This window comes from Cimex lectularius, unplaced genomic scaffold (assembly GCF_000648675.2).
Source record: "Cimex lectularius strain Harlan isolate CLEC.00 unplaced genomic scaffold, Clec_2.1 scaffold243, whole genome shotgun sequence".
NCBI classification, from domain to species: Eukaryota; Metazoa; Arthropoda; class Insecta; order Hemiptera; family Cimicidae; genus Cimex; species Cimex lectularius.
The window spans coordinates 484,342-499,395 of NW_019392791.1; the positions used below are offsets into that span (position 1 = coordinate 484,342).

Here is a 15,054-nt window from a genome sequence, read left to right on the forward strand (position 1 = left end):
ACGTAGTTTAGCAAAGCAGTGAAGATTAAAATTCTTATATTGAAAACAAAAACACTACTTTGTAATGCGCTAGATTTAAAAAATAAAATAAAATAAATATAAGAAAAAGTATTTAAAAATTAAACCTTCTGGGAAACTTTTGGTTTTAAATGGAAATACAAATTAGTGTAGTATTTTTTTGATTTGTTACAAGATGAACGTTTTCAAATCTCCCGTTATTTCTCGTGTCGAGAATGTGTTCAATCGGTTTCTAGAATTTGTACGTTTCCCAATTTTGACTAGTAGAATAATCCATTCAATCCGTGGCAACATACAAAGACCAGATAAAATCGTCTGACACGTGTAAAAAAGATAAGCGGATCCGGGGATCGCTAATGACCGAAATGCTGACTCATCATCAACCCTTAAATGATCAAATAAAAAAAGCTCTGGTTGGCGCTTTATCTCCTCGAAAATTAATATCATTCGTTTTTTCTAAAAACTTCATATCAACAAACATAACCCGAAACTGTAGTTAATAATAGTCGAGACGCCATCTTGTAGCAATTGAGAAAATTGTTCATTGAATAAACGACTGTGTGTTAGTAAGGAATATTAGCATGTAAATCCAAAGATCCTTGTATTGCAACTGAATTATCTACAGTTTATCAATCAATTTGTTCTCCATTGATCAACAATAGAGTTTTGCCTAAATGCTGGTTCATTGTTGAACAAGCCTAAGCTTAAAGTGGCACGAGGGATTTCGAAGACAGCTGAACTAAACAAATCATCACAAAGTAACTCATTAACTTGGGTGTTGGGTTTGGAATTCTTCTAGATGAAAGAAAAAGAAGAAACAAAAACTTACATCATATTTGAATATCAAACATTAAGTGAAATATTAGAAGTATTAACGAAAGGAGAAATCCTATATTTTATTTTTATCAATATTACTTGTACTAAATTAATATTTACGTGAGATATTGATTGAGATAAAAAAGTCAGTTTCACGAGCGGGATTTGAACCACGACCTTCGGCTAAATACGCCACTGCTCTGCCGCTAGAGCTATCGTGACTTCGTTCCACTCAGACACTAACTTCCATCTCAACCTCAGCTCTCGAATTTTCTCTCGTTTTTACCATTTTTCAAATTCGAGAGGTGAAGTTTTGATGTGAAGTTAGGGTCCGAGCGGATCAAAGTCAAGATGGCTCAAATGGTAGAGCAGCGGCGTATTTAGCCGAAGGTGGTTCGAATCCCGCTCGTGACACTGACTTTTTTATCTAGACCAATACTTTTCATAAATATTAATTAATTGAAAAAGTTAATTGGTCAATCGGACCACGAACTGTAATGGAATTAGTTGTAATGTCAAAAATTAGTGTGTTGAAACGTACTACAAACGGAGATGTTTAAGTTTGAAAAAATTAAATCCGGCTTTCTTTGTAAAATATAACTAAAAACCTATTTAAATTATTATTGGAATCCATAAAACCATTTTTTTCAACTGTGATTGGCAATAATTGTGTATGTTTTTAGATTTAAGTAAATCAAAATATGTCATGTTCAAAATTTAAGGCATTATCCCAATTTACCCATTTAAAAACTTGAATAAATATATCTTCAGTGAATATTTCCTCACTGTGAATATGATCCCACCAATTTTGAGATTTTATAAATTTACAAAATAACTAAATTTTAAACACCTTCATATACATGGTTTCCTTTTTAGATGGCTCGGCTGAACTTCTCTTTAACCAATGACGCTATAAAAAATACACGTTTAATACTTTTTAGTCTAGTTTCAAATTTTTACCTTTTTTGGAAAATAATTATACAGGGGACCTCAGGTTCAGTTCATATTCAAAACTTCAAATAAGACCCCATTCAACCTGATAAATCATTTTAAAGAATGTATTACGCTTTTTACTCTAAAAACAATGTTGCAGTCGGATTTTAAATTGGTCAATAAATTACAAAAATACGGAGAAAAGTTTGAAAAAACGCATTTCGTTATTAATTCCAATAATTTGCTTCCTCACTAAAGTAAACATTAACTGTTTTTATTGTTTACATTCTGTCATTGTTTGTCAAACTCGCGGTATAAGAACAAATCTTATTACCTGGAAGTAAACACAATTTTGCAATAGTACCTTTTCTTTACATCCAGTGACTCGTCGGTAGATCGTTTCTGTTTACATGATCGGCGGCAAAGATAAAACTGCTTAACTAATATTCAAGATTTATATAACATGGATTTTTAGGGTTGGGGTAGAAAAAATAAATTTAAAAAATCCCGTCATTTTGCGTGGACCAATCCGAGAAATGTGCATATGCCCCAATTTCAAATTCGAGATCGTTTACGATAAATTGTAATTTGATCAACATCGTTGTTGAATTCAACGAATCACTGATTCAATGTTTTCGTGAACCGGAGGAAAATATGCGAGTGCCAAGTGCGAGTTTATTATAGGAGAGGCTTGGCTCTCCTCGAAGGAAGAAAATCCGTAAGTACAAATTTTTTATTAGCAAGGCGCTTGAAACCCCCTACACACGACAAGCCAGTCGTGCAGGTTTAGCGTACAGTAGCGCCGTATTCCTACTCTCACGCTTACTTTAATTTTACTTCTCTCCTGTTTGTCGTATCGACATAATTGAGATTTTTATTAGCAATAATAAAGGTGGTCATTTCGAGAGACGGGTTTGTAATTTATTCAACATGATGATGAGTGTTTAGTGCTTGAAATCAAGATCCGTTATAAACAACAAATTTGTGAGTAGAACCATCATTTATTTAGAAAAAATGAAAAAAAGTGAAAATTTTGTTTCAAAATGTCTGAAGTTTTCGATATTACGAAAAAAAGAATGTAATGATTTTATTCAACCTTCCATTAAAAAAACTCCATGAAGGTAATTGATTTATAATGTATAAAACAGTATTTTTATAGCCGACATAGGAGCGTACCGTACACAATGGTAAAGGATGTTTTTTAAACTATATTTCAGTCATGGTCGTACTGTAATTAATCAGTAATTACTGTGAACCAAAATCACTAATTGGGGGTCATTTGCTTGTAGACTATTCTGCGTTTAGATTAATATAAATAAATTTTTAATTGAAAAAAAAAAAACAATGGTTGAAAACAATGGTTCAATCGGATTTTAAATTAATCTAATAATTAAACAAAATTATGGCAAAAGTTTGGCAAAAAATCGTTTTGTTTGCTATTTATTCATTCATTTCATTGTCATTTTTAGATTAATTTTTTTCAACCATTGTTTTTTTAATTAAAAATTTATTTATATTAATCTAAACGCAGAATAGTCTACAAACAAATGACCCCCAATTAAACCCCCTCAAGCAATAAACACTCATCATCAGGTTGAATAAATTACATACCCGTCTCTCGAAATGACCACCTTTATTATTGCTAATAAAAATCTCAATTATGTCGATACGTCAAACAGGAGAAAAGTAAAATTAAAGTAAGCGTGAGTAGGAATACGGCGCTACTGTACGCTAAACCTGCACGACAGGCTTGTCGTGTGTAGGGGGTTTCAAGCGCCTTGCTAAGAAAAAATTTGTACTTACGGATTTTCTTCCTTCGAGGAGAGCCAAGCCTCTTCTATAATAAACTCGCACTTAGCACTCGCATATTTTCCTCCGGTTCACGAAAACATTGAATCATTGATTCGTTGAATTCAACAACGATTTGGACCAAATTAGAATTTATCGTTAATGATCTCAAATTTGAAATTGGGGCATATGCACACTTTTTTTAGATTTTTTAAATTTATTTTTTCTACGCCAACCCTAACAATCCATGTTATATAAATCTTGAATATTAGTTAAGCAGTTTTATCTTTGCCGCCGATCATGTAAGCAGAATCGATGGGCCGACGAGTCACTGAATGTAACGAATAGGTACTAGTGTAAAATTTATTCACTTCCAGGAATTAAGATTTTCTCTCATAATGCCAGTTTGATTTAAAAAAATGACAGAATGAATAAAATAAATTCAATTACTGTTTACCTTAGTGAAGAAGCAAATTATTGGAATTATGAAAGAAATGCGTTTTTTCAAACTTTTTTCCGTAACTGTCATTTTTTGATGAAGTTAAAATCCGAATGCCCAATTGCTTTCAGCATAAAAGGTAGTTTAAAATGATGTATCAGGATGTATAGAGTCGTATTTGAAATTTTGAATTTGAACTGGGCCTGAGGTACCCTGAAAAAATCTTTCTTCAAAAAAGGTAAACATTTAAATCTAGAATAAAAAACAGTATAAACTTTTTTTTTTTGATAGCGTCATTTTTTCAATAAAAATGCAGCCGGGCCATCTAAAAAGGTCACTGTATAATAAATAATTCGATTATATATATCGAAATAAACCATCTGTCAAATTAATATTAACCTATTAAAACATTTAACAACTGTTGTTCTCTTATTTCCACAAATCATCACTATCAAACATAACAACTAATTATATTTATTTATTAATTATATTATCGACCTTTCGAAACAAATAGGTTAACTTAGGATAGTAAATTCGTGATTTTCACTGGGCATGTATTTGTAGTTGTGAATGAAGAAAGGGCGTCAAGGTGAAAATCGACTGTGCATTTTGTAGTTGTTGAGCTGGGGGTCTCAGCAGTATATGGACAACACTTTGGACCCCTCCCCCTCCAAATTTACGTAGGTTTAGTTTAAATAATATTTTAAATAAGATGAATGTGTATTGTAGTTGACTTAGGACATTTAATCATGTATGGAAGGGTTAAGCATAAAAGGTAGGTGTTCGCGCCAAAAATCGTGAATTATAATTGTTTATTTTGTTTCCGAAATGCCGCTAATGTAGAATTTATCCTAGATCTGTTCCCTCCCCACAATCAGTTCCTGTTGCTGCCTAGTCCTGCTCTAGTCCTGTTCGCTTCCGTCTCGCTTCCATACAGTCCACTATTAATTAGCCTCCAAGAGTGATTTTCTTTTAGTTTTCTTTCGTTTTTTCTCTTATTTTGAAGAAGCATTTTTTTTTTCGTTTTGTTAATTATCGAGTTCAAAATAACGCAAGTGTCTCCTCCCGCATCCTTAATGCGACACATCATACAGTGTTCGGACGGAGCCCCGAAGGTAATTAATAGACTAGGATTCTGTTTTACCTTTGGCCAGAGTTATTGCAGGTTCTAGCTATTAAACGGCTCTCCTCCCTGGTTGTCGAGAAAATCAAGACACAGTTAACAAGTTAGTATTTTATTTTATTTTGTATTTCATTTTATTTTGTATTTTTATTGTATTTAATTTTATTTTTATTGCGACCGACCAGCGCGTGCACAGTAGGGGTAATAAAACAAATGCGTGATAGACAAAACGTTAAGAACCGGCAATTGCCGTACCTGCTATGCTACCGAAAAAAGTAATATAAAAAATAAAACAGCTCTAAAAATGGGAAAAACAAAAACTGACAGACCAAAACAGCGAGGATAGGCTAACCAAAATGAACGGAAACGCCTAAACTGAAGAAACATTGATACGAATGTTATATACATTTGTTACATACATTTATATATAAATATAAAACCTTTGATAATAAATGTTTCTGTAGAACTGCGAGTTTATTACTTTCACCATATTAGAATGTTTTTCCAAATATCAACAATGATGTCATTAAAAGAGGACACCCACCTCTACATTTGGACATAAGCAGTATATTTTATAGTATACTGTCTTTAATTTGGTAGCAATAGTTTTTTCATTTAATTTTTCAAGAAAATTACAGAATTCGATTTGATTCAGGACTGTTTTCAAAATGTAAAACCGTATTTCCTGGAAAAGGTAATTACACATGCGGAATAAAAATTGCAATAGAAAGAAAATCACCGTTCCTGCTTTCATATTTAAAATAATGTATTCCGTAATTTACATGAATTTTTATAATAATTAATTATAAATAGATGTGTATGTTTGGTAAACTTTAATTTATAAACTATAGCTTCTTAGTGTGATGAACGGGGTACATTTTTTGAAAGCTGGAAGAAGAAACCGATTTCTTCTTACTCAAATTTTATTCCTTAAACTACATTTTTTCAATTTGAAAATAATTAATTAATGATTCAATACAATTTGAAAATAAACCTGAATTATGTAGATGTTTTCTTTTCAATTTTGTGTTTTTGAAAGAATTACATTTCAAAACTAAAGTAAAACTATTAACGATAATTTCTATGAAAACTACTATGTCAAAATGTAGTTGATCTTACGTAATATATTTATTGATATTTGGGTGATGTTTCAAATGTGATGAAAGTACACAAACTAAACCATAATAATCCAGAAACATTTTTATAAAAATATTATAATAATTGTAGTATTGTAGTGATAATGGAATATATTCGTCGAAAATTCGACGAAGGAACGATTTTAGGTTTAATTGGCTTTATCGTTTTTAAATATAAAATTGTAATTAATATTTATTGTTGATAAGTAATCATCTGTTTCAATATTTCAAATGAAAAGAAAAGTAATTCCTGTCAATTTAAAAGCAGTCTTTTACTTAGTAACTAAAATCTGTTAAACTTAAAATCCGTTTTTGTTTTATTTAACAAGCAATTATGTTATAATTTAAACCGGAAATTTTAATCAAAATAATATAAAAACGCGAGTTATTTACGACAGGATTTAATTTGCTGAGAATCATGTACATTAATAATAAATTTAGTTTTATTTGGAAAACAAAAAAATATATGCAAACACGTTATTTCAAATAGTAATAAAGAAACAGTGGTGTGCTTTCATCACAAATAAATATGGATATAGTTTTTGTATTTATTGAGTTAAAAATACTCTAAATTTTGAATTGATATGTCTGTTTTATTTTGTCAATGTTTTTTTACAAATTCAAAAAGGTTTTAGTGTTAAATTATCGGGAAAAATGGAATAATCCAGATCGGACTTACATAGACGGTCAGTTGTAGAATCCGCGTGTTTCACATCCATGACGACGCGAGGTGGAAAAACTTTGGGGGCGAACTCTTCGGAGGCGGTTTCGAGACTGGGAGGCGGCCGAGGTTGGGAGCGGTGAGGCTGTGGTGACGACCGGCCGGCGCAAGCGTGTCTCCCGATATGAAAGCACCTCGTGGAGATTTACTTTCTTCGTCCGATTTATTCGCCTCTGAAATTCCAACCGGTGATAGCCGAGATGGCCCATGGACATTTGACACCGCGCACCCCTTGCTAATGGATTTCCTCTATCATGTCATGTGACCTTTTTTACTAAATTCCCACTTGTCACCTCACCGGCCAGCAGACCTGACAGTTTCACCGGATCCACTTATCTGAAATTTATTGAAAAATTATACAGGGGGAAGGATTGCTCGCTTGGTAATGTACTGTTATTTATTTTTATCCTCCGTTTTTTTAGCCAAGGCTCAAGGTTATAATGTAGAAAACGAACAGTAAGGACAGGATCATTGCGAACGGACAGCATGATATACTGATTTCATTGTCATCTGCAAATGTAAACAGGTGAATGGGGTGATTAGGGATGCCAACAGTGTATATATATTAAGTAAAGAATTGGGCCACGAACTCTACCTTGGGGGACTACTGCCCGGGCACGATGGATGATTGAACGGGTAGAACCTTATGTTACCCAGGAATAACACTCGGCAAGGTAGAACGTTAGAATAAGGTGACTCAAAGGCAGTGGGGAGGAAGCCTTTGAGTTTAGACAACATCTCTACATTCCAGCCCCGATTGCGCAATGTAGAAGACACCCGGGCAATACTGTTTTTTGTCAAAGGAGATCACGTCTACAACGCGGTTGTTTTGAGAGTGCTGAAGTCGGAAGCTAAATTGATGATCAGGGATTAGATGAAGGGAATTGAGTATTCGTTAAAGTCCTTGTATGAGCAGCTTTTCAAGCGTCATTCCCATCAAGGAAGGAGACTCATGGGACTTTAGGACGAGACGTTGTGTAGTAGCTTCTTGGATTTCGAATTCATAATAATTGAGGCAAATTTCCATAGTGTTGGGAAGTACGTGCTTCTTAGGACGGAGTTAGACAGATTGGTAAGGAGACAAGGACACGTTTAGGAATTTGGCGGATAATCTTTGCTGTGAATCAACTAGGCAGACAGAATGAAGGCATGCCTAATAGCTTGTACTATGATTATATTTCTGTGTCATCTGCAAATGTAGACATGTGAATGGGGTGATTAGAGATGTCAGCAGTATATATTAAGTAAAAGATTAGGCTAAGAACTCTGTTCGAGCGCGTCTACGCCACCGAAGCGCCCGATTTGCGACGTAGATTGTACCCCTCTATCTACAACCGCTATCTTCAGAAATCCACCAATCGTTACACACTTCCCTCCTTTTTCCTCAAAAACTCATCCCTTCCAGCCCTCTCGGGCTCTCTCCTCCGCCAGCTCTCGGAGCGAGCACACGTCCTATCACTCTATCCCGCTAAAGTGTTGCGCCATAGTAACTCACCTCCATGTAAGATCGCCGCTTCTTAAAGTTTTCCTCACCACGAATTCCCCCGCAAATCGCCATACGATCTTCACCTCCGCGTGCGTCCCATCTCACGACCGCATGGTCCACAAACCTATCATCGCCATTTTCCCTATATATATTAAGTAAAGAATTGGGCCACGAACTCTACCTTGGGGGACTACTGCCCGGGCACGATGGATGATTGAACGGGTGGAACCTTATGTTACCCAGGAATAACACTCGGCAAGGTAGAACGTTAGAATAAGGTGACTCAAAGGCAGTGGGGAGGAAGCCTTTGAGTTTAGACAACATCTCTACATTCCAGCCCCGATTGCGCAATGTAGAAGACACCCGGGCAATACTGTTTTTTGTCAAAGGAGATCACGTCTACAACGCTTGGTCCACAAACCTATCATCGCCATTTTCCCTTAATATATCATCTCCTTCTTCCATCTACCATCATTATAATCCCGCGAAGACTCCATCATCTCATTGGCTACTACCTGGATTGCATCGTCTCATCCTCACCGCTACTGGATTGCATCATCCAGCATCATCATCAACGACGCTGCAGGAACCAGGTCGGTATACCGGCCTAATCATCGCCAAACAACGCACGATATCGCATTCAGGAGACCTTCACCGCTTCCCGGTCTTCATCGCCTTCAGACCGTCATCGCCTTCATATCTCCAATACGATCATCTGCCACTTTGTAAGCCATAGAAACTTCATTAAACAGTGAGTCTTCAACTACCCTTTCGTTCATTATTTATTCATTCATTTAACCATTTCTAAACTTACATCCCTCTTAAAATCGGGAATCTTCCACTCCCGTTGGTGCCGAAACAATCTTCTTATTAATTTCAATTCCTCTCTCCCGGTGGTGTTCGTCGGCGCCATTTTGAACTTGGCTGCTGGCGAACAAACTCTACGCTGGGGGACTCCTGCCCGGATACGATGGATGAGTGAATGGGAAGAACCGTATGTTACCGTATGTTGAGTTCAGTGTTTGTATATTTGAAAATAAACGCCTGTTTTATTCTATTCTAGGTCATAACATTGCATGGGGAAAAGCTTTAGGAGAAAGTTCAAGTGGTCGAGATCTATCTAATTCAGCTTCGACTTCGCTGTGCGTCAAGCATGCTGGGATGTGGAGTGAACTCATTGTACAAGTACTCCGGGTATAGCCGTGTTTTTTCGTCTTCTGTTTTTTTCCAAGATCCGCCATCTCGTCTAAGGGAATGTGGTATTTTTCAATTTCAGTATACGTCAAGTAGGTAGCGAGTTGTCAGTTATGGAAAGTATGGCTATACTACTGATAATAAAATGATTTTTTTTACAAATAAACTTACAAACCTGGCATGCCTATTTCGACGATGTCAAAGCAAAAGATGTCAGTAAATTTGTATCTTTCTTCGCCATTAAATTCCTTTGTTATATCATCAAGGAGTCATGAGGTCAATTTCCACCTCCCAATTTGCCATTTGAGAAGACTGCCACTAAACGTTCACTAATAAATGGATGTTATTGAAACATTGAAATCAAATGGTTGTCTTGTTCCTGAATGTACCCTTACAAAAAAAAAAAAAAAAATCTACAGACAAAACAAACAAGGAACTATAAAAAGGATAACGACAACTTTTTGGCATACGCTGAAGAGCTGGACGATTAAGGACGATGGAATATTAGTTTAATTTCAAAAAGCATACCAACGAGGCTACGCAATGACCTTCGTGATCAGTGAATAAAAAATACCAACTTACTCAATAAAGTACCAACTTCTAACAATTCGTACGAAGGCTAGAAAATAGTGTCCAATAAATTAATTTAAAAAATTTTACTTTATAATTTTGGTTATAGATAAATTTTCATGTTGTTGATAATAGAATATTTTTAGTTATTTTTATTTACAAATAGAAAATTTAGATCTATATTCCGTTGATGTTCACCAATGTGTATCACTTGGGGATTAACCGTCGGGTAACTGCAAGCGGATTTGTCCGCAACGACAGGAAATCTAATCAACTCGAACTGGTTCTCCAATTGATTTTCAAACACATCGACCGGAAATAAGCAGTGGTTCGGACGTTTATAGACAATAGTCGCCCTCGTGAACCCGATTTTATAAAATATTGGCATGCGGGGGTGGTTAGGGTTGGTGGCTAACTTTTTCCGATTCTGATTAGTCGTGTCATTTGGCCGTCACATTCTGTACAAAGAAAATACATCTTATCGAATCAATCTCCTAAATAATACTGAAATAATCCGAAGTAAGAATGTTTTAAATAAGAATTATTTCAAGAATATACGCGGTAAAATCAAATTCTTTATTGTTCTTAATAAAATATTAAAGTAATTCCTGTCACACAGGAGGGCTTAATGTCCAATTACCCCCTTGGTTGTCGCGGACAAAGTATCAAACCACATTATAATACTTTTTCCAGATTAATCTCAAATAAAGTTTCAAGAGCTATGGCACAATACCAACCCAGAACCACTATCGTGACAAATACGATCGGACGACCTAACCACTAAGCGAACGCGGTCCCCCTTTATAACTCTATAATTATTTTTTTGTACTTAAAGTCAGGCCAACTTTTAGAAATAATATATTGGAAGTTATGGAAAGGGAATATTAGAAAAAACTGATTAACTCAACAAAGAAAATTGGGTAACTCAAAAGTTTAAGGTCTCACTAGAAATTTCGAAAAAGCTCATGGTTTTCGTTTGAGAAAATTATTTGAGTTTATATAAGGCTCAAAATATATGCGTATAAAGGTTATTATTTCAAAAATAAATTGCCCAAAATAACATTAAACCAATGAATAACACCACAAGCTACCGCTGCTGTTTGATTCAGGCAAAATACAATAGATATGGAAGGAGTAAGCGCGTTTTGTCTCTCCCTGCTTACAACCCTGACGTTATGCTGTCTGACTATGGCAAGCATGTAGCAATACAGTATAAAATCCTAAAAGTAAAATTTAAAAATTAAATTTTTATGGAAATTTTACTATAAGAATTTTTTATATGGTCGCCAGTTTACAAAGTAAATAAAAGATTCTTTTTTAAGTATTACTAATTTTAAGTATCAACATTTAGTGTTGGTTGCTAACTTTTAAATTAGTGCATTGTCTAAAATGACGTTTGACGTCAAGTTGTTGAGAATAAAAAAGTTGTGTTTTGGTTTGATGAAAAAAATTAGTTCATTGTCGACAAGTTATTTTTATTGTTAATTAGGTTTATAGTGTTCGTCGTCGAAGTTGTAATCCACGGAATTTCAAATAAAAGAAATATCATTAATTATCAAACGTAATAAGAAACAATGCCAAAAATTTAGAAGAGTACAGAAATGATTTATTGTCTTCGGAAGAAAGGCCAAAATTGAAAACAGATGAACCCTTCTAAAATCGATTAAATCAAAAGTTTATCATCAAATATTTCCTAGCTCCCGATGTTTGTTCAAATGTGTTATCCCAATCGCCAGCCCCAGGAAGTCAAAACAATCAAGGATTATTTCTTAATCTAACGGGTCTAATCCTTCAGTTAATCTCCTGACGGGATTTCCTATCATTCGAAAACATAAATATTGATGTTTAATAATTAAATTATAAATTGGAAGATCGTTGAATATATTTAACAAATCCGTAGATACGTTATTAAATTTTAATTTCTCGCAAAACCCTGATAGAATTTTCCCGAAAGATACAGAAATTTATGATATATTTTATTATCAACACTGTTTCGGGAATTTTGTAACGGGCTTTCTAAAGAAACTAAAGCTTAATTAGGTAAAATATATTATATGTAAATGTAAGCAGTTAGCAGATGACCTTGCCTATGACGGTTAAATGTAAAGAATGGGGACAGAGTTCGATTTTATAGTTTGTAGAGTGTAGTTTTTTTATATATAAATATTTTTTGTAATTATGATTGTATTTTAATGAAAATAAATATCATTCATTCATAATAGTTAAGTACTATTTGACAAAGTTGTAATGCATTTTCTATATATTTTTTTTCTGGCTCGTGGAATGCATGCGAGATTTCAACGCGGTTTAACAAAGCGTCGACAATTTCGCATTGTGTATGCTCCAGCGTAGCGCAATTAAATTTTACATGAGGTACATAAACCATAATAAATTATTATGCAAACCTAATAGAACCTTTATTTGTAAAAACACAGGCACAATCAGTAGCATTTGTTTGGACATTGTTGTTAAAAAAAATGAAATAAAATTACGAAAAAATAAAAAAAAAGAATAAATGACATAGAGAAATATTGCCACGAATTATACAATAGGTGGAATAATATAGAGGGTATTTTTATGTACAATTTATTTAGCGATTAACCCGGTATTGGTCTGTCAGACACGTTTCGGCATTTCGCCATCTACTGTATTGGGTCTGTGATTTCTGCGGTGTCAACAACGGTTCGGTGTACCAGGACTGGGGTGCGTGTGCCGGCGCTATCTTTATTTTTCTGCCTCTTTCACACTCACCGACATTTGTCGTACGATAAAATATCGGCCGATATTTTATCGGCTCCACTTTTTAATAGTGCACTGCTACTGGTCTTCATACTACACTATTTTTTTGCCGGATGCCAACCAATGTCTAAGCGGTTTAACGTTAAAATCTTTTTAGCCATTTTGGAATTACAGTCGTTTCAATTAGATATTCCGATAACGGCTTTTTAAAAATCGGAAAAATTTTAGGAGTCAAAAAATAGAAATTTTTTAATTAAAACAAAAATTTATATTTAGGGGTCTCTAGAGGTGTTAAAACGAAATTTCAAATTCGTTTCACGAAAAACTATTTTGACCTACTTTACTAGAAAAACATTTGGTACTTAGCAATTTTTGGTTATTGATAAACTTTGCTAGCTTTTATTATATTTTTATTGCAATATATATAAAAAATGCTGTAAAACGATATATTCACATATTAGATTTGAGAAAATAAAACGGCGAAGTAAAAATATAAAACAACGGAAAATTTCAACTTTCAAAATTTTTTTTTGGCGAAACCTATTCCCAAGAAGTGGCGGTTATGTGTCCAGTATTTTGGAGTGTAGAATCGCCAAAAAAAGTTTGGTCCAAATCCAACCTGGTCGTCCCCTACATAGATTGCATATGATATTTATTAAGTCACCTAAATATTTTAAAAAATTATAAATATTTTTAAATTTTTAGTTTAATTTTGAAGACTATTGAAATTAAAACAAATTAAAAAATGGTATTCGTGATTTAACACAAATATTTACTATTATGTATAATATTTATTTTGTAACGACACAACACAATAAGGATAAATACAACTATTACGAAATAAAAACATTAACCAAGAATCTTATGATTCTTCCTTCTTGAAGGTGGGATAATACGTCATCTCAAAAAACCACAACCAGTTTTTATCCACAACGTTTCGGATTTATTTGAATCCTTCCTAAGGTGAGTTAACGCAATGGTTAAAAAAATGGTCGTCAGTCATTAATATTTTATAACAATTTATTTAAAAAAAAGAGCCAGTGTGGTACTTATTCAGACTAGAAACATGAACATCATTTGAGATGACCTATTATCCCACCTTCAAGAAGGAAGAATCATAAGATTAACTGTTGAGGTCAAAATATAAGAAAACATCATTAACCAAGAAATCATATAAACTATTATGCAAGATGTTAACATTGATAAATACACAAAGTAGAAATATTTGTGTATTTGAATTAAGAATAGTAAAATAATTTAGTAATAAGCCTCATTCTGTAGAAACCAGCTGAGGTTGTACTCATCACTCATCAGGAAATATCACACACTACACCAATTTCATTTTTGGACCCATCGGTATAAAAAAACTTTACAATTGGGAAAGCTATTTGAAATGTACAAGAATTCTACCCTGATCATCAGAAAAGGTGTTTCTCTTTCGTTCAATAAGGCCAGTTATTATTAGTATTTAATATAATTTTAATATTATTATTGTTATTATTACATGTTATTACTAATGTTAATATTTTGTATTACTGTGTGGTGATTAGTGACCGTTAGTCGATGATTATTCAGAGATTGTGAGATAAGGTCTGGTGTGAATCTCATCACGACACACAAGAATGGCACAATTACGCAGAAAACAAACACTTTGAGCCCTGAAGATGATCTCAATAAAGATCGAAACGTTGGCACGATAAGAAAATGTTTTACTAAAACCTACGTCACACCAGACCGCATCTCACGAACTCTGAATAATCATTTTGTATTACTTGTACTATAATTATCTTATCTTAATACTTTATACGTATATATTTATACTTCTATATCTGTAATAATAGAACTCACTCTGTAAAGGATGTAATCCCTATGCACCGATTATAATATAAATAAAAAATATATAAAATGTCAGTGACATTTGTATCAATATTTTACATTAATTGATAATTTTATTAACTTATTATGGAGGGAATTCAAAGAGAAAGAAGAGATATTTTAACATTTGAGGGGCAGTTGGTCTGTTTGACACTTTGACCGTCTTTGCCGGCGGATCATCGATCCAGCCAAGTTTCGCTGCTTAGTTTACACTTT

At 33.8% G+C, this 15,054-nt stretch overlaps 1 protein-coding gene across 1 annotated transcript in view; it reads right to left on the reverse strand.

Moving 5' to 3' along the window:
• LOC112127264 (voltage-dependent calcium channel gamma-5 subunit-like) overlaps positions 1-14,884 on the reverse strand; it is a 283,147-nt gene extending 268,263 nt beyond the window's left edge. The window contains exons 1-2 of the mRNA XM_024227889.1: positions 14,812-14,884; positions 6,933-7,310 (exon numbers count right to left, since the gene is read on the reverse strand). The gene's annotated coding sequence lies outside the window, so the exon portion shown is untranslated. The remainder of the gene's footprint in view (positions 1-6,932; positions 7,311-14,811) is intronic.
• Between the last annotated feature and the right edge of the window lie 170 nt (positions 14,885-15,054).